An 18,987-nucleotide genomic window follows, 5' to 3' on the forward strand; every position below is an offset into this window, starting at 1 on the left:
AGAAACTGAGCAGTTTTGAGCTTACGTTCTTTTGTTAGTTGTGCAATATTCCTGTGAGTATAAGCTGGTAGGTGATCATTTAGTGTATCTGGGAGGGTACCTGAGGAGGTAAAATTAGATGGGTTGGTAACCAGAATCCAGTCCAGGTTAGACTGTTGGGAGTTATTTTTGCCATATCTTGTTGGTGTATTAATAAGCTGAGTTAATCCAAAGAGGTTCATGCTGCTGTTTGCTGAATTTGCAAATAAAGACTGTCAATTTAATGTTTACAGCACCCAACAGGATAATTTAATTTGTGACTGTATCTTCCATCCAGGACAGTACATTTTCAAGTATCAGAATGTTCTGTCCTTGGGGGATATAAAGCACAGCAATGCATATGTTCTTGGCTCTATTAAGTTTTAGAACGCGATTAGGATTTCTGCTTTTCCCAAACCTTGGGATTGTGCCTGTATAGGGAGTAACTGAGTATATTTGGGAAGCTTATAACTACTCCACCAGCTTTGTATGTGCTCTGTCAAGCCTAATATAACCACAGGATATTATTCCGCATCTTTTATTTTAGGATTTAGCCAGGTCTCAGTTGTGGCTGGGATATCTGGGTTGTGATGAGTCATCCAGCCATGAAAATCTGTTTTTCTTGCAAATGCTTCTGAAGTTTAGAGTGATCGTTTTTTTAAATTTTAGGGTGTATTCTTTGGTTTAGGGTTTGGTTGGGACTAGGGTTGGGGTGGATGTAACCAAACTGATGGATGGTGAAAAGTGATAGCTTGTTTATTATGGCATTTTTAGTAAAGATGGGTAGAAGTATTACCTTGACATTGGGACTGGCATTTTTTACTGTTTACTTTATTTTGCTTTTTGCTCTTAAGTGTTAAGTTAAATGTACTACTGCTTGTTAGTATCCCGATTCAATTGTAACTGTTATTTTAAGCCTCTTAGTTTTGATTTAAGCACCTGGGCTTCAAACTAGTTATCTTACATAAGGAAGGTTTGCGGTCTATACACTTGTGGCAGGAGAAGTATCTTACATCCTTCTAAGTTGGGAATTGGGAATGGTTGAAGGCTTATAGTGTCTGTTATTCTAAAAGTGTATTAATTCTGGTTTAAGCACTTGGGTTTCCAGGCCAGTTATTTTACAGTAAGAAGGTTTGTGGTCTACATGCTTGTGGGTAGTCTCCACCCTTCTGAGCTGGAAATTGCTGGTTGAAGGCTTATTGTGCCTGTTGTTCTAAGTGTCTCTGTTCTGGTTTAAACTCAGTTAACTGGAGCTGCTCTGTGTTTGGTGTCCTTTGCCAGAGGTCTAGAGTGTTTCTGCCTGCAACCAAGCCATCCAAAGCCAAGAAAAAGAAATTAATATTATTTTAAGTTTGATCTGCACTTTTTGATCTGTATTTTACTGTTTTACTGCATTAATGTGTGCCTTTTTGACTGTTTTTGCTGTTTGTGCCAACATATCACCTGTACCTGTTTTGCACTGAAATACTGCTTAGTTAGCATAGACTAGATCCAGACTTGTGAATCTAGCCAGTTTTTCATACACTCAAACTCATATCCAGCCATCTTACATTACAAAAGGCTCCCCTGCAACCTTATGGCAGAAGAGTTTGGATTTAGCCTTGTCGGAGCTGGGGATTGCTGGAGGAAGGATCACTGTGCAATTTCCTACTAGCAGACTCGTTTAAAAATTGTTTAATTTCAACTGTATATAAGCCTCATGTTTGCATGTAACTGCATACTGCACAACGGGGTTTGCAGTGCCTTGTATAGACACAAATGCCTAGAAACATTTTTCCCTTAGACACCAGCCATTGAAACCCTCCCAGGTTCCCTGCTGCTCTGCAGGCAACTCAGCTGAGCACTGTTGCCCCACTTTCCATCCATGATCTTCAACAGAGCAAGTCCCCTTGTTAATCCCAGAGCAATAGCTAATCTAATTTGCCCTCTCCGAAATTAGTACTTAATTGCCTGCTACTATGGATAGTCAGTTTTCCAACATTTCTCCAGCCAGTCTGATTGACATGGGCATCCTCAGACAATGCAGCAATTGCCTCATGCATACTGACAACCACTTGCTCCTAAAGAAAACAAAAAAAAGTATGCGAGAGATGTAACTATACCATGAAACTAGAATTGGTCCTCTCACATAACAATAAACAGGACATCAAACAGGTCATCAACACACACACTCCTGTCCACTCACACAAAATAAGGTCAAGAGACATACACCCACAGATGAGAAGGTACCCACTAAGAGTTTACCAAAAGACCAGAGACCTCGCAAGTGCAAACAACCTACATATACACGAAGAGAATACACCATTACGCATAACACACACATCAGTGTCTCAACAATTAAGCTCCCATAGCAAAACACCTGAAAACCTAATTTCCTAGCCAGAGGTGACTCAACAGTGAGACAGAGAGATGTCCCCCACACCAAGCTGGACAAGGCAAAGATCAAGGTCAGCTGCCTGTCAGGTGCCAGGACTCGAATTACCATCATGACTCTGTCATAGTACATGTTGGAGTGAATGACTTGAGATGTACTTCTGTGGACTATATGAAGAGAGACATGACTAAACTCTCAGATTGTGTGTCCCATGCAGGTACGTCCCTCACCCTAAGCAGCATTCTACCTTTACCTAGGATGATGCCACAATAGAGAGAAAAAATAATTTCAATAATTGGCTTAGCTTGTGGTGTCATGCCAGGGGGATCCAGTATCTGACAGCCTAGGAAGACATGGTTGACTGACCAGGCTGCTTTGCTAGAGACAGCCTTCATCTGTCTTCCTCAAGGCTTTTGGACACTGGGCAAAGATGCTTGCTCCCCCATAGTGTCTTTTTAGGCAATCTCAAAACAACAAAACTTCCTCCATAAAGAAATCCACTAGAGAAAAACTCAAGGTCATGATATTTAATGCTAGGAGCCTAATCCCTGGAAGCACTCCTCACCTTGGAAGATGCTAATGTCTGTGCAGTCACTGAAACTTGGTTCAAGGCCGCAGAGAGCACCCCAGACGTACAAGACTACAATGCCTTTCTCACATTCAGACCGAAAAACTAGCATGAAAGTACCAAAGGTGGAGGTGTGTCCATCTTCATTAAGTCCAATCACACCTCGAGACTGGTAAAATAGTACGACTCTCTTGAGCTACTCCAAGCTTAAATAACTATGGGCAAAATACCTTATCACATCATTGCTAGCTACAAGGTGCCCCACCATGAACCAGGAGAAGCACACCGCCTTCCTGGACTTGCTAGAGTCACTCAGTATACAGCCAAACACACTGGTCATGGGAGATTTCAGCTATCCTTCCATCAACTGGCAACTTATACAAGCACAAACACAACTGCTCTAAGGTTCCTGGATTTTGTTAATTCAAATGATCTGGAACAGTTGGTCTGTACCCTTACATGGGGCTCAAATGTCTTAAACCTAGTGCTTACCAACATAGTGGGGGTCACTTTCAAAGCCTCTGGTAACACAGCCAACAATGACTCCCATGCAGAAGAGTACACAAATGCCCTATATAGCCACTTAAACAAATGGATTGATTCAGCAGCACCTGACAAACAGATATAGAAGAAATCAGGGAAATATTAATGAATTATTTAAGCAAATATATTTTCACAAGGTAAAAGAGAAGAAATAGTATATTTAAGTAAATTAGTGAAGTAAGACAGTAGTGCATAATGACAGAAATGAAAAATGCAAAAGGAGAAATAAAAAGAACCCAGAAACAGATTATGAATATTGCAGAGAACTATGCAGAAGAAATGTTTAAAGAAAAAATAAAGAATAAGCGAGAATATGGAACATTAAAAATTTCAGAGCAAAATAATAAAAAAATTGGAAAAGGCGATTTCCTCTTACGAGTTAAAGCACTTGGGCAAGTTAATAAGGAATTGGCTGCAGGACCAGATGGGATAGGAGATTAAGTATAAAAAATATATATAAGACAATATTTAAAGGTTATGAATGAATGGTTAAATGAAGTTTTTATGCTTAAGGATTGGGATTCAAGACCGAATCCAGTAAAAAGAGGAGTTTTGTATTTGAATAAATAAGGAGGTGGTTTGGGGCTAATAAAGTCAGTTGTTTATGCTGCTTATTTAAATTTCTATAAAGTATTAAAGTGGTTAAATGAGAAAACTGAGAAGTTCATAGAAAAGTTGTTCACATGTAAATACAAAAGACTTTGGCATATGATGAAAAAATGTAAAAGAGAAAAATAATGTATTGATTTAGAAATGAAATACTACCAAGAAAAGATTTTTTATAGACAATAAAGACTGAAGAAACTGAAAGAGAGAAAATTGTGATACAAAAAATGTTAGTATGTTTGGTATGTTAACCTATGGGTAAATTTAACTGAAGAAAAAAATTAAAGCTATAAAAGTAAAATATGGATGGTGTAATAAAAAGTAGAAGGTAAAGATTTTTTACGGAGACTGGCAGTAAATGCATTACCAGTAAAAGGAATATGCCAAATAAAAAAGAAAAGTTAAAGAATATGTATATATTGTGGGGAAGAAAACTATTGAACATGTTTTTTTGAAATGTAAAAGCATAATTAAATTGTGGAAAAGTTATGTGAAGAAAATTTTTTGAAGACAAAGGAGGAAGACAAAATAAATATGGATTTGGTTAAGTATGGGTATTACAGGAACACAAGGAAATAATGTTAAAAGGATAGACAAAATATGTTTTATGTTGTATGGATTATCTGGAATGAAAGGATACACAAAATTTTGTTTAATGGAAAATGGATACTAGCAAGAATACTAGACAAAATTAGGTGGTGGTTATGAACAAAAAGGAATGGCGAGGTCAAACAAGGACAATGAAAACAAGTTAAAACAATAAAGAAAAAAGGTAATTATGGTTGTATAATAGCAAAGGAAGGAAATGGAAAATTGTACATTATATAAAACTGTAAATATGTGAATAGTACTGTAAATAATGCTTTTGTATATATAAAGGACCCCTACTCTTTTCAATAGGTGTTATGGGATCTTTTACATTCACTTCAGCTACCACTAACTCAAACAGATGGGCCATTAGTTTAACGACTCATCCAAAGGAAGACACATTCAGGAGTGCAACACCCCCTTTATCTGCACTGCAGTGCCAGCAATCGATCAATCAGGTGTGGAAACAGAACCCACAGCCTTCTGCACCAATGCTATATGTGTTGTGCCACTGATACTAAAACAAACAAAAGGATCACAAGGTTTTGAAAACAAAGGTACTGCCCATAACAGAGATAATAACAGGAGGTATGGAAATAAGAGAATTAGAAATTAAAGATGCATAGCATTGTTTAGGTGACATTTAAAAAATGGAATTTATGGGAGAAGTATTCATGAGTTATGCATATGTGCCTTGATGAGGTGCAAACAAAACTGAGCTCAAATGAAGATCCTTGTTCAGTCCCCAAAACAGCAGAAGCAGCAAAGATCAGAAATTCTGAGTGTCTAGATTTAAACGAAAGTTATGAACACACCATAACAATACAGCTGTGCTGTTTCCATCCTTCCTCAATGCATGGGTCTCAGATCACAGTCTTGATAAGATTTTGGCCATGTTCAAGCTTTTGGATCCAGTACTCAGCCTTCTCCCCCTTGCTCATAATCTCTAGTGTTAACTGAAATACCACAGATCGAGTCTGTCCCAGGAAAAAAAGACAAGTAAACAGTGTCTAAGATAGAGGTAAGTTAAAAAAAAAAACGGGGGCAGGTGAAAAAACAAGGTCTTGATAAGGAACTTCTAAGGAGCCAAGGCTAGGTCAACCAGAACAGCCCAGGAACCAGAATGTTAAATGCCATAACACACATGAAAGGGGGATGACAGGTGGGGGGGGGGGGGGGGAGTTGAGGAAGAACAGAAACAGGCAACACAGATCTACTGTTACGGTGAATATATAACTTTCTTATCCGATATTGTTTTTTCCATCCATTCCTCAATGTAGGGGACAGAGTCCCCATCTAATGTGAAACCTGGGTGGTCTTATGGAAGGATATTTCAGAACACAGACAAACAAAAACAGGCTCTTGATCTGGATTGTACGTCTAATTTATAATGTGAAATGAAGGTATGTCATCAAGAGGTACTCTGGCTGTTGATGAAGTGACTGATCTAGTAGAGTGGGCTTTCGGGGGGAAGGCATAGCTAGCCCAATCTGCCTGTAAACATAGGAAATGCACTCGGACAACCAATGGGAGAGTGTAACCTTGGATAGTCCTCTTCCTATTTTTGACAAGGGAGGAAGAGGGAAACAACTGATCAGTTTTCCTGAAAACTCTGACCCACTGTAAATATGACCTTCATTGGTGCTAAAAATCTGCTAAGTGTAATGTGTACTCACTTTTGTTTGAACAATTTGGGAAAAACACAGGGAGATTTATAGATTGGTTGACAGAGGATTTAGGTTCTCAGACTCACTCTTTCTAAAAAAAAAAAAGTATGCAGCTTTTGCAGACAAGGCATGGAGCTCAGAAATTCTCCCAGCAGAAGTAACAGCAACTAAGAAAAGAGTTTTCAGTGGCAAAAGTTTAAAATCAACTTCAGCAGCTAGATCAAAAGGAGGAGCAATTACGGCTTGCTGTAAAATAGTAATATTCCAAGAAGGAAATGGGGCTCTAAGTGGAGGTCATAATAGAAAGGTTCCTCTAATAAAGGCTTTAGATAGTCTTAAGAATGCAATGGGCATGTGATTTTTGCCAATGTGAAAGGAAGACATGGCCACTAATTGTACATGGATAGTGGAAAAGCTGGCTCCATTCTGAAAAAGGTCAGCCAAGAATTCTAAGATTGCTGGGAGGGAGGCTAAAAAGAACTAAGTTTGGTTTCAGCTGCCCAGATGAAAAATCTTTTCCATTTGCTTTTCTACATCTTACACATAGTGGGTATCTGGGAAGAAGTCAGAAGATGAAATTCTGGACTGTCTAGCCATCACTGGAATTGGAGAATCCATGCAGTCAATTTGAGGGAATGAATAGCCATGTGAGGTGACCCCCGATGGGTGAGAGAATAGATCTGGAGCCAAGCCTAGCACCCTGGGGAAGGTGTACAAGATGAGGCCAGAGAAAGGAAAACCAGACAAGTCGAGGCCAGTAAAGGTATGGGGATGACTGTGATCTTCTTCACCAGTACCTTCTATAAAACTATGGATTCAGAGGTATGGGGGAAGGCATACAGCAGTCCTGGAGGCCAATTATGGTTTGGAACATCCTTTGGTGACTCCCTTCCAGAGAGGATCAGAGTGAAGAACTTGGTGAGCTTGGAACTGTGGGGAGATGCAAAGATACTGTAGCAAGGTTGGCGTCAATGGCTGAATATCTGCTCCAGGACAGATGAATTGAGGGACCACTCATGAGGAAGGTAGACCTGCTGAACTTGTACTCTAGCACGTTGGACTTGCCTGCATATGGTTGCAGTTAGCAAGAATCAATATCTCACTGTTTGCCATACTCTCATGACACCTTGACATAATGGATAAGATCTGTTCTTTACTGTTTGTTGATGTACCACATGATATCTGTCTGAATAGATATCACATCTACGGCTACCACTCATCTCCAATACACTGATCTGAAGACTGCCCTCTGACTGTGACCATGTGCCTTCTCCAATACACTGATCTGAAGACTGCCCTCTGACTGTGACCATGTGCCTTGGGCTGTATCTCCCAGGTAATGTCACCCCAAGTGGGAAGTGTTCATCGTCACATGACTTAGGGAGTAGGAAAGTGAAAGGACATCCCTGTGAAACCTGTGGTGACTCCAACCACCACTGGATATGTGTTTTGCAAATCTCCATTAAAGATACTTGAAAATCATAGGTTGTTGTCTTATCAAACACTAGGCCTACAATAGTCTACTGTAGAACTCACATGTAGTACCTGGCTAGGGGGAATGCTTCCATGGACTTAATCTTAATAGATGGAGAATCATTCCTGCTGGTAGCTTCTGGAAAAGATGGTTAAAGCCTGATGGAGAATGTATACTATTCTAGTCTGAGAAAGCTTTGGTAGCCGAAGTCTTGTGTTCAACTGGGCTCCTATGAATACTAAAGACTGAGTTGGGCAAAGTTTGGATTTTGCTAGATTGACTGCAATTCCCAGGTATGAACAGAGGTGAAGCAAGGAGTCCTTGACCTGGATAAGTAGATCCTGGGTACAGGCAGTAACAAAGCCAGTTGTCTGAGTTGAGGAACACTCGGAACCTTTGCAGTCAGAGATGAGCTGCAACTCCTGCCATACACTTGTTAAACACCCAGGGAGCTGTGGTGATACCAAAGGGCAGAGCTATAAAACCAAAATAATTCGCATGGTAGTTCACAACCTGAAGATATGTCAAGCACATTCAGTCATTCTTTCTCAGAAGAGGGAGAACAGACTGTATTGTGACCATCCAGAATTTCCTTTTCCTTACTAAACTGTTTAAGTAACTTAGGTCCAGAAATGACTTGACGTCCCAGTTTTACTTTGGCACTAAAAAGAATCTTGAGTAAAGTTTTGATCCTCTCTGTTCTGGTACGACTTCTTGGATGACTCAGCTGTTTAGAAGCTTCTTTATTTCTGAAGCTAATGCTTCTCTTTGAGAGGGTGATCATCAGGAAGTCTTTTTGGAGATGAAGGTGGTGTGAAAAGGAATGAAGTAGCCTCTGGTTATCCCCTGCGCCCACTTGTCTTGAATGATGGTGGTCCAGGTTGGTGGAAGCAGGGATAGGTTCCCCCTGACTGCCTTCAGAGTGCAGCACTCAGGCAACAGTTCAGAAGCACTGAAGAGGCTTCTCAGGGAAAGCCTTGTTTCTGGGGCCCACCTACAACCTTGAGGTGATTACCATTATAACAGTGCACCCCTCTGCTATGGAGTCCTCTTGTCTCCAGATGTATCAGGTGAAAACCCTTGTGATTTGTGGAACCAAACTTTATTGCCTCTTTATTTGATTGCTAGGGAAAGTTCTTTGAGAAGTGGAAACTTTGATCCCTGAGGCAGACAAGGATTTCCCCTCCTTTTCATTTTTGGGGATCGTTTAATTCACTTTGGGACTAAAAGCGTTTATCCATCATAATGGCATTCACAAAGGATGGCTTGAATGTTCCACAAAGTTGCAGTGCCCAACCAACCATGTCTCCACCAGTTGAGCTAGATGCACCTTCTGTGGCATTGGAGATAAGGTGCACAGAGATGCTCGATAAAGAATGGAAGGTGGCCAGCTGCGCATCAATGGACTTCCTTTGATCCATAAGATATGGTCCAAGAGAGAGATTTGGAGACTTCATTGGTCAAATTTCTTTGAAAATGTTTAACATACCAAATTATTTAAAGTGCTCACCGAGAAAGTAGATGAGGCGTAGACTCTCTTCCCAAATCTGCCAATGCATGAGACTCCCTGTTCAGTAGGTGGACACAGGAACTTTCTTCTGCTAGTTCCTTCTTGACAGATGCCTCAGCCACCATAAAATCTAATGCTGGGCCCTTGCTCCAATGGGAGAGGTGTTTAGGGGCAACAAGAAACTTGTTGGGCTTCTTGGGAATGAGTTCAGCTATGTCCAGCTCTTTTCAAGCCTGTGTGGAGATCAAATCTATCCTTTTTATCTGCAAGTGGAACCACTCAAGATGTAGACTGGCCACAGCTAAACACTCACTGAAGACTGACTCTTCTAGAGAAAGAGGCTGGAAGACAAGCCCCTTTCTGTTTAAGTAGTTCAATGATTTCTCCAAAAGAAATGCCCTCAAGGGGAGATTTGGGGAACCTTCTCCTTCATCAGTCAGTGTCCATGGTGACAGATTTTTGAGGAGAATCTAGGTACCTCCTTTTTCATATGTTCTTCTTCTTGTGTACCTCCTCAGTGGGATACTCTGGTGAGGACTCAGAAACTGAGGTGGTCTGATCCATAGGTGCCAGTCTGAGATTTTTGGCTATTGGTTGTCCTGGCAGTACAAGAAGAGTAAGATACAGATACTGGGAGATCCTTTGGGGAGGGACAAAGTTGAACTCCAAGGGATAGTCTTCTCTCAAAAGTCTCAAAGGCTGAGCTTAATATGGGTCCATGGAGTTCGAGGGAGGCTCAACCCAAGACACTGCATGGCTAGGATCCAAGACTGACATCAAGGTGGAACTATATAATGCTGAAGTACCAAGAGGAAGTAACATCTCCAAAGATTTTGGATCTGAACCTACCCTGTTGGAGTTGACTCTGGCCATTTGTTTCCTTAACTCAGATAACTCCAAAGTGGCTGGAGCTGACCGAATCACAGAACTCATCAGGGTCAAGGAACTAGATCTAGGCTCCAATGCAGACTTTGCTCAAGTGGAAGTCGGATCCAAAGACCGTGATCCAAAAGGTCAAATTGGAAAAGAAGCAACTACTGAGAGTGGGGGAAAAAAGTCCTTTCCTCAGTCCTAGCAGTGGCCAGAGTCAGAAGTATACCCAACTGGATCTGGGTCAGAAGAAATCTTATCATCTTATCCATGCCAGTTTTACTTAGGCTCCTAGAAGAACCAGACTGATTGGAACGATGAAGCAGCAGGAGGATATCTGGAGTGATGGTACTGCTACTCTTGCAAGATAAAGGAATGGAGCACAAGTGATACAGGTTCTGGAGAATACCTAGGTAGAGTATTGTATCTAAGAGCATTGCCTCCGAGGGTTTCAGTAATGATGCCAAATCCAAGGAAGATGAATGATCCTGAGACATTTTCCTTGAGGGTTCAGACCTCTCCTTTTCTTTGTCTTTTTCTTTCTCCCTTTTCTTCTCCTTGAGTTCTTCAGTGGATTTTTTGGAAGGAGAAGTAACAGAAAAAAAAAGATTCAAGGAAGTAGGAGTGCTCTCTCCCACAGGGACTGGGAGAAGCCCTTTTAGAATCAGTTTGTTCCTTCTCTCAATGATGGTCCACTGGTCAGTGGCTTCTCAGATGGAGATGTGTCCAGGTGTAGGGGGCCCAAGCAATAAACACATTTGTCATGTACTTTTGATGTGGGTAACTTGTAAGAACAACCCACACACTTTTTGAATACAGATGGTTTTATCTGAAATCCTTTAAAAAGGAGACTAGCAAGTAAGAGGAAAAAACAAGTTAAAAAGGTACTGGATAACTAAAAGTATAGAAAGATTGTTTTGGGAAAGGGGAGAAAAGTAGAAATGAGTTGGATGCACAAGATGAAGAACAAGAAAAAAATGGTTAAAGGAGGAGGTAAAAAGCAGAGAAAAAATATTCTACCAGAAAGATTAAATGATAATATAAAAAGTAGAAATATAATTAGAGTTATAACTATAACAGACATGACAGCACCAACAGACCCATCCTACACTTCTAATGGCAAACGAGTCTAAGGTATTTCAGTTAACACCAGGGATTATATGCAAGCCTGAGGAACCAGAGTACCAGAACCAAAAACTTGAGAGGCCAAAGCCAGATCTGACTCTGATCAGAGACCTATACTTTGAGGAATGGCTGGAAAAGACAAGATCAGACCTGATTTTTTATGTATACAGAGTTACATGCTAAAACAACACTGGGAGACAGAGATGATCAAGTAGAAGACTATCAGCACTGTGAAATTAGTGAATGAATACAAGACTGTAAAGTATAAATCTCACCAGAAATATGATCAGATATGTAAAATGTGGCTTTCTAAGAAGTGGCTGAGAAAAATACTGGAATTTGCTGACTGTGTGAAAATAGTTTGTGAACTATAAAGCACATAACCCACTTTAGACCATTAATGTCTGGAAGGACACTAAAGGGACTGAAGAAGTAATAAGTAAAACAGTTTTTGTTCTTATGAATACTGTATAAAAATCATGATACACATTGCAAGTTACATTGTAAAGCAATTTTATATAGAATGCAGTCAGGGGTATTTTAAGTGGAGGGGTGGGAAACAATCTTGTTTGCAACTGCTGTATATATTAAAGACATAAAAACAAAAGTACTTCTAAGTTACAATGTATCCAGGCTTTCCAGTGTAATAAGATAAAGACTGGAAAGAAGCACATTGAAATTAATATAATGGTGTAATCTTGGGCTGCTGGGGGAATGTAAAAGTGTATTAATCGTTATAAGTAAACTTAAGATAGAAAATTCCCATATTTATGGAGGTGGATATCTAGATCAATGTCAAGGATTTAAGCTACAGACAAATTTTAAGCCAATAGGCTTGAAAATAGACAAAATGATGAAAGGCAAGGAAATGATCGACTTAAATTCTATTTGCAAAGTCTCTAGCTATACTTTCCATTAAAAAGTACATTGAGTGAGAAATACGAAGTCTATAGGTGCAAACAATTAATAAGAAGAGGTATGGACAGTGTGTTATGAGCGAAATTTACAAAGACTCTCATGCATCTGCAAGTTAATAGTTGTTTTTTTTTTCTCAACACCAACTACTTCTACATAGGGATGAACAGTCTGAGAGGTAAGCAATCATGAGAGGCCAGAACACGGTGTACTGACTGAAATGTATGAGGTACAGAATAATTAACATTTAAAAGTACATTGCTAAGTAGTTCAGTGAAAAATATAAGCAGTTTGAAACTGTGGGAAGAAAGTAAGTTATACAAGTAGTCACCTTCCCAACAGCCATACTATTTAATGCATTAAATATAACAGTACACAATTTAGTTTATTTGAAGCTAACCAGTTCACTTTTTCTTAGGGCTAACACTTAATGCTTACTGTAAGCAAGCAAGCTTTTTTTTTTCACATCTGGGAGGGGGCACACAGATACGAAAAGAACAGACAGCAAGTGGTGTAAATGGGAACATAGAGTTTAACATGCACTTTAGCATGGGTAACCTTAACTTTAGGACAGGTAATGCCTGTGGGTGCAGCTATTAATCTGGGACAACTGCTCCTATCAGGAGGGGTAAACGTTTTGCATCTTTATTACAAGTTCTGAAAAACTTGTATTTTTTATCAGAGTGCTTTCACTGAAGCAAAAAAGTATTGAAAATGAGATGAGAAGATGCAACTACATAATCTGCCTAGCAAACAGTCTGTCCTAGTAAGCTATGTAAAATCTTATAACCACAGATGTCCTGTTCCATGCTGCAGTATTCATCACATATGGGTTTTCTCCTCTTGCTACTAGAACATCCAGCCAATATACAAACGTTTTCAGTCACTGTATAGTAAGTGGAATGTCTGACGTGGCTAGCACAACATGGGCTATAAAAGGGATGTCTGCATGCATCAGTCCTCAGAAATGTAAGCCCTCGTCGGAACCAGTCCTAGCAAAGGTAGTGCCAATCCCTGTGTCATCCAGAAAGGAAACTGCTGCATAACAGGAGGGGTTGGTGGGTGGGAAGGAATTCTGTAACATGGAAGAGAAGGACATCTGTGGTTATGGTAAGATTTTACATAACTTTTCTATGTCCTTCTGTTTCCATGTTGGAGTATTCATTACATATGTGTGAATGCCAATGCTCACTGTGAGAAAAGGGGTGGTGGTCTAAAGGCAGTCTCTAGGAATCCATGAAAGATATAGCCTTGGCAAAGCCTACCCTGGCTCTGGTGATATGGTCTAACTTGTAGTGTTTGGTGAAGGTGTGAACTGATGACCAAGTGGCTGCTGCAAGAATGGTAGAGGTATTCAAACCTCTAAAGAAGGCCCCTGACAAGGCCATAGCCCTAGTGGAATGTGCTTTAACAGTATGCTGCAGAGATTTCCCACGCAACTGGTAGAAGAAGGTGATAGTTTTGGAAATCATGGTTGAAATAGTTTGTTTGGTTACTGCCTTCCTCAGGGTCCTGTGACGGTAGGGCACAAAGAGCTGCTCAGCCTATCTGATGGATTTGCTTTTGTGCAGGGAATGTAGTACTCTCTCACTGTTCCCCTGTGAGTTAGGGAAGAAGGCAGGAAGGTGGATGGCTTGACTTGGGGAAAGATCATTCACTACCTTGGACAATGAAGGAAGGGTTGGTTCTAAGAGTAACCACGTCAGTGTGGAATACTAGGAAAGGTGGAACAGCCATGAGAGCTTGTAGCTCAAACTCTTCTGGCTGAGGTCAAGGCCATGAGTAGCACAGTTTTCCATATACAGTGTTTTAGGGGAAGATTTGTCTGCTGGCTCAAAAGGAGGAAGCATAAGCTTTTCCCAAACATAGTTGAGATCCCATGGGGTGAAGATGGCTTCCTGGGGGGGAGGGGTCTCAGGTGAAGGACCCCTTTAAGGATCAACTTCGCTGGTAGTCTGGGGGAGGGGATCCAAAGAAAGGCATGCTTAAATGGCAGACAAGTGGGCTTTAATGGAAGAGTAGGCCAATACTGCTGCAATAGTTCACACAGGTAGGACAGAACTAGTGGGGTCTCACTAGCAAGTGGGTCCAACTGTCTTTTGAGACACCACACAGAAAATCACTTTCACTTAGAAAGGTAAGACTTTCTCGTATTTGATTTCCTGGCCTCCTGCAGGACAATGAGCATGTTCTCATTGTAAAGGTGCCTGAAGGGGATCAGAATCCTGTCAGCCACAGGGTCCACTCTGAGGGGTAACTTGTGGTGATTGCCCTTGGATAGTTGTAGTAGTAGGGGAAATAATGCTGTCTTTCCCACCAGGGAGTCAGCAACAAGATTTTTGGTCTGTCCTGCTGTATCTTATAGGTTCATGGGTAGGTAAGTAGGCTATCAGCCCAAGGGCCCAAGTAATTCTAGCCAACAAGGTTCCCTGGCTTACGCCATCCAAGAAAGTTAATTTCCTATGCCCCTGTCAAGCAGAGCCAGAGAAGTGATCCTTGGGGTATATTTCCTATTTCCCATCCACTCATTAAGATTTTTCTTGAAGAGTGCTAATGAGGAACTTTGCTTGACATACATGGGTAAAGCTTGTTCCAGAGTAGAGGAAGTCTTTGGGAAAGGAATCTATTCCGCCAGCATGTCCTGCTTATTCTGGTGACAAGGTTTAGGTCCCTAGAGCATGTAGCTCAGAGGAGATTGGGATTTCTTAAGGTGTAGCATGTCCAGCAGCTCTGGGTTTAACATAGCTTTATATGTTAGGCAGAGATCTCCTCGGAGTAGGCGATATGCTACAGAATAAAGCTGGAGTTTTTTGAGACGGTCAGTGTAGGGCATCTGTTTGAGGCCAGTAATCCTCTTTGTGAGGTACTTCTGTGGCCTTGCAAGCTGCTGCAGATGTTTTGTGGGGTACATTCCAAAAGGGGCATTATACTCTATAATGGGTCTAATGAGTGCCAGGTAGAGGGGAACAATTACCTCTTTTTTCCTGGATGAGAACCCTTTTGTGATGAGGTGTGCCACATAGAAAAATTTCCTGACTACTATGACGATGTGATCAAAGGAGAGACTACTGTCCACCTGGGTCCCAAGGTCTATCACACATTTGGCATGAAGTAGATTGCTGTTTATGAGGTAGTTCATGGGTACAGAGTTTTTACCAAAGGGGATGACAATGCACTTTTTGGCATTGTGCTTGAGGCCATGTCTCTGACACCAGGCATCTGTATCAGTGAGGCCCTTCTGTATGTGTCCACATCATTTGGGGACTCGACTATGGCTCTTACTTTGCAATCATCTGCGAACTTCGTCAGCCAGTGGCCTTCTGTGTTAGAGAAGTAGATACCAAACAGGAGAGGTCCCAGGACTGAACCCGGTAGTACTCTCCACTTGTCACTGGTCTGAAGTTAGATTTAGAGTCTGCAACTTTTACAGTGTGGGTTCTGGCAGTGAGCCAGTTGGCAACCCATCTTGTGACATAGGGATTTATACCTAGCTTAGTGAGTTTAGCTAGAATTCCAGAATGGGGGATGGTGTTGAAAGCCTTGGAGAGGTCAAGATAGGCTGTGTGAACCACCTTACCCTCGTCTACAGCTTTGGTGACTGCCTCAAAGAAGTCGATCAGGTTCAGAAGGCATGATCTGTCTGCCTTTCACAAACCCAAACTGGGTGGGGTTCAGAGTTTGGAGGTTACGAATGTCTTTGTTTATGAGTTCCATGATGATACGTTCCATGGCCTTGCAGTCCAGGCTCATCAGACTAATAGGGAGATAGTTCCCAGGATCAGTGGTGGCTCCCCATTTGTGAAGTGGGATAACTGCTGCTGTGTGCCATTCAGTGGGCACAACGCCTGATGTGAGACTATGACTGAACTTGGTGCTTAGGTGGGGAGCCAGTTCGTTCTGAAGTTCATGTAAAACACAGCCTGGAATGTTGTCCGATCCCATGAATGCTGTGTTTTTCGTTTTAGAGAGTGCAGCTTTTACATGCATAGATATGATTACAGGGACTCTGCATTCTTCCTGTATAGATATGGGCCCTTTAGAGGGTGAGAGGGGGGTAAAGTTAGCACTGAACCTATCTGCCAAGATGTTGGCAATATCAGTTGGTTCTGTAATTTTCATGCTGTTGTGCTATAACTCAGAGCAGATATGGGTGTTGCCATTGAGATTCTTGACATAGCTATAGAAAGCTTCATTGTTGCCCTTAGAATTAGTAGCGATTTTGTTTTCATAGCTAGCTTTGGAGGATTTTATAAGGGATCTCAGCTTCTTACTGAGGCTGACCAGGCAGCTCCTCCACTCATGGGATTTTACTCTCTTTTTGCAACAGTTTCTTCCTTCTGTTGTAGAGTTTGTTTATGGCAGGGGACCACTAGATTGGCTTCCTTTTTTTGGAGGATAGCGTCTTGGTTCTATTTGGGATAGCATGATCCATGCAATGATGTAAGTGCTTATAGAGTGCATTTGTGTAGGATTCAGCAGTCGTAACTGTATTGTCCATCTGCATGGGTGTCATGAAGTTCGCCACTTCTGTCTTAAGAAGCATGAAGTTGGCTCTGGAGAAATCTTACTTACTTTTCAGGCTAGCTCTCCTTGTGTGGGAAATGGCCACCTTCCCAGGTAGTTACCATGCAGGTGGTCTACATTTCTTCACTGCAGAACACCCAGGCAGACTCTCTCAGCAGATCTGTACAAGTGGGAAGGGGGTAATGCATAGAGAAACTTCCCCTTCCAAAAGATTGAGAAAGCATCTGTTACCATTGCCTGAGGGTGTGGAAGCCTGTTGCCTGCTGATGGAGGAAGCAAACCGGTCTATTTGAGTTGTACCCCACTGATGGATCAGATCCATGAAAACATCCCTTTGCAGCATCCATTTCTGGTTGGTTGTGACAGATCTGCTGAGAGAGTCTGCCTGGGTGTTCTGCAGTGAAGAAATGTAGACCACCTGCAGGGTAACTGCTTGGGAGGTGGCCAGTTCCCACACTAGGAGAGCTAGCCTGCAAAGTAAGTAAGATTTAGTCCCCCGTGTTTGTTGAGATACCACAGCACTGTGGTATTGTCTGTAAAGATCTTTAGAGGTCCCTGTCATAGATCATTTTGGAATGTTCTGTTGTCTGAAAGACCAGAAGTAGGTGTTCTGTTAAGCTTTCCACCTTTTGTTGGGGAAGGTAGGCACTCATGTAGTCTGTGTGAATCCTGCACCCCAGGAAGACAATTTATTGAGTCGGTTCCAGGTGGGATTTTGGTAAGTTGATCTGAAGTCCCAGGGACTGTAGGAGGGAAGTGGCAAGAAGTATGTGTTGTTGGAGGGTCTCCTTGAAGTCTGCCTGTACAAGCAGGTCATCCAGACAGGGAAATATATCAATTCCTTTTGTTCTGCAAAAGGCAATAACTGGAGGTAGACATTTGGTGAATACCCTGGGTGCAGTGGAGAGCCCAAACGGCAAAGCAGAGAATTGAAAGTGAGAAGGGCCCATGGAAAACCTCAGGTATTTCCTGAAACTGGGCTTGATGGGGATGTGAAGATAGGCATCCTTTTATATCTAAGGTGGTCATGAATTTTTGGGGAAGCAGTACAGGGAAAAGAGTTGGTAAGGTCAACATCCTGAAAGTAGGAACGTGAAATGAAGAAGTTGAGAAGAGAGATCCAGGGTTGGTCTCAAGGACAGTCCTTCCTTGGGTTGAGGAAAATCCTGGAGTAGAAACCTCGCCCTTTTGCAGCCAGTGGCACTGTTTCAATGGTGCCTTGGTCCAGCAGGGTTTGTAGTACTGGCTACAATAGGTCTAGCTGTTGTTTTGAAAGTTGTGGGATCCCCTTTCACTTTGGGGGCATAAGCCAGGTCATAAAGTACCCATTTTGAATGATTGAAAGGACACATTTGTCTGATGTGATGGATGTCCACACAGGGAGACAGTGAGAGAGATGAACCGACAGAAGGAGGAGGTGGGGGTTTCAGAGATGGCAAATAGTCAAATGCTACCTGCCCTGTCTTGAAAGGGCAGCCTCTGGCTAGAGGAGGGGGAACCTCTAGCAGGATGGGGTTGCTTCCTGGTTGTTTTGCTAGACCTAGTGAGAGCAGCAGGGATGAGAGGGCTTTCTAATAAATTGAGTTTTACCAGGGTAGATCCTTTGGAATTGTGGGATGGGGAAACTAGCAGCTGTTTTAAATCCTACATCTCTTTCCCCTTTTGCTGAAGTGACAAATAAATCACCCACTTTAGTAGCGAATAAAGCTGTGTTGTCCAGAAGGGCATCAATCAGCTTTACCCTAAAGTCATCTGGAATGGGTTGGAGATGTAGCCATGAGTATCTTCTCAAGGCAGATGCTGATGCTGCTGACCTAGCTGTGGCTTCAGCAGCATCATAGCTGCACTTTGAGTGCCTGGTGACTTGGAAGGTGAGAGCCAGAAGGGAAGACAGTGAAACTTTGGCAGCAAAGTCTGGTGTATCAGACAATTCAGACAGAGGTTACAAAGACATGCATGTGGAGCCTTTCTCCTCGGGCCTCTGCTGAAAATTGGCTTCGTTCCAAGTTGGACTTTCCCGATTAACAAATGTTAAATACATAAATGCCTTGGAGGCTTTCTCCAGGAGAGATGAGGCATATTTAACCATTTGTGTTTGGTAGCTTGTAGCCCTGAAAGCCAGAGCAGCAGAAGTGTAAATTTTCTTACCCAGATGTTCCATGGTTTTGCTGTCTTTGTCAGCAGGGAGAATAGTGGTGGTGGGCA

At 41.8% G+C, this 18,987-nt stretch overlaps 1 protein-coding gene across 4 annotated transcripts in view; it reads right to left on the reverse strand.

Moving 5' to 3' along the window:
- LOC122798334 (protein spire homolog 1-like) overlaps positions 1-18,987 on the reverse strand; it is an 893,363-nt gene that overhangs the window by 713,523 nt on the left and 160,853 nt on the right. The gene's annotated exons all lie outside the window — the stretch shown is intronic.

Source organism: Protopterus annectens, chromosome 3.part1, assembly GCF_019279795.1.
Source record: "Protopterus annectens isolate FY-2018-M chromosome 3.part1, PAN1.0, whole genome shotgun sequence".
Taxonomy (NCBI): Eukaryota; Metazoa; Chordata; order Ceratodontiformes; family Protopteridae; genus Protopterus; species Protopterus annectens.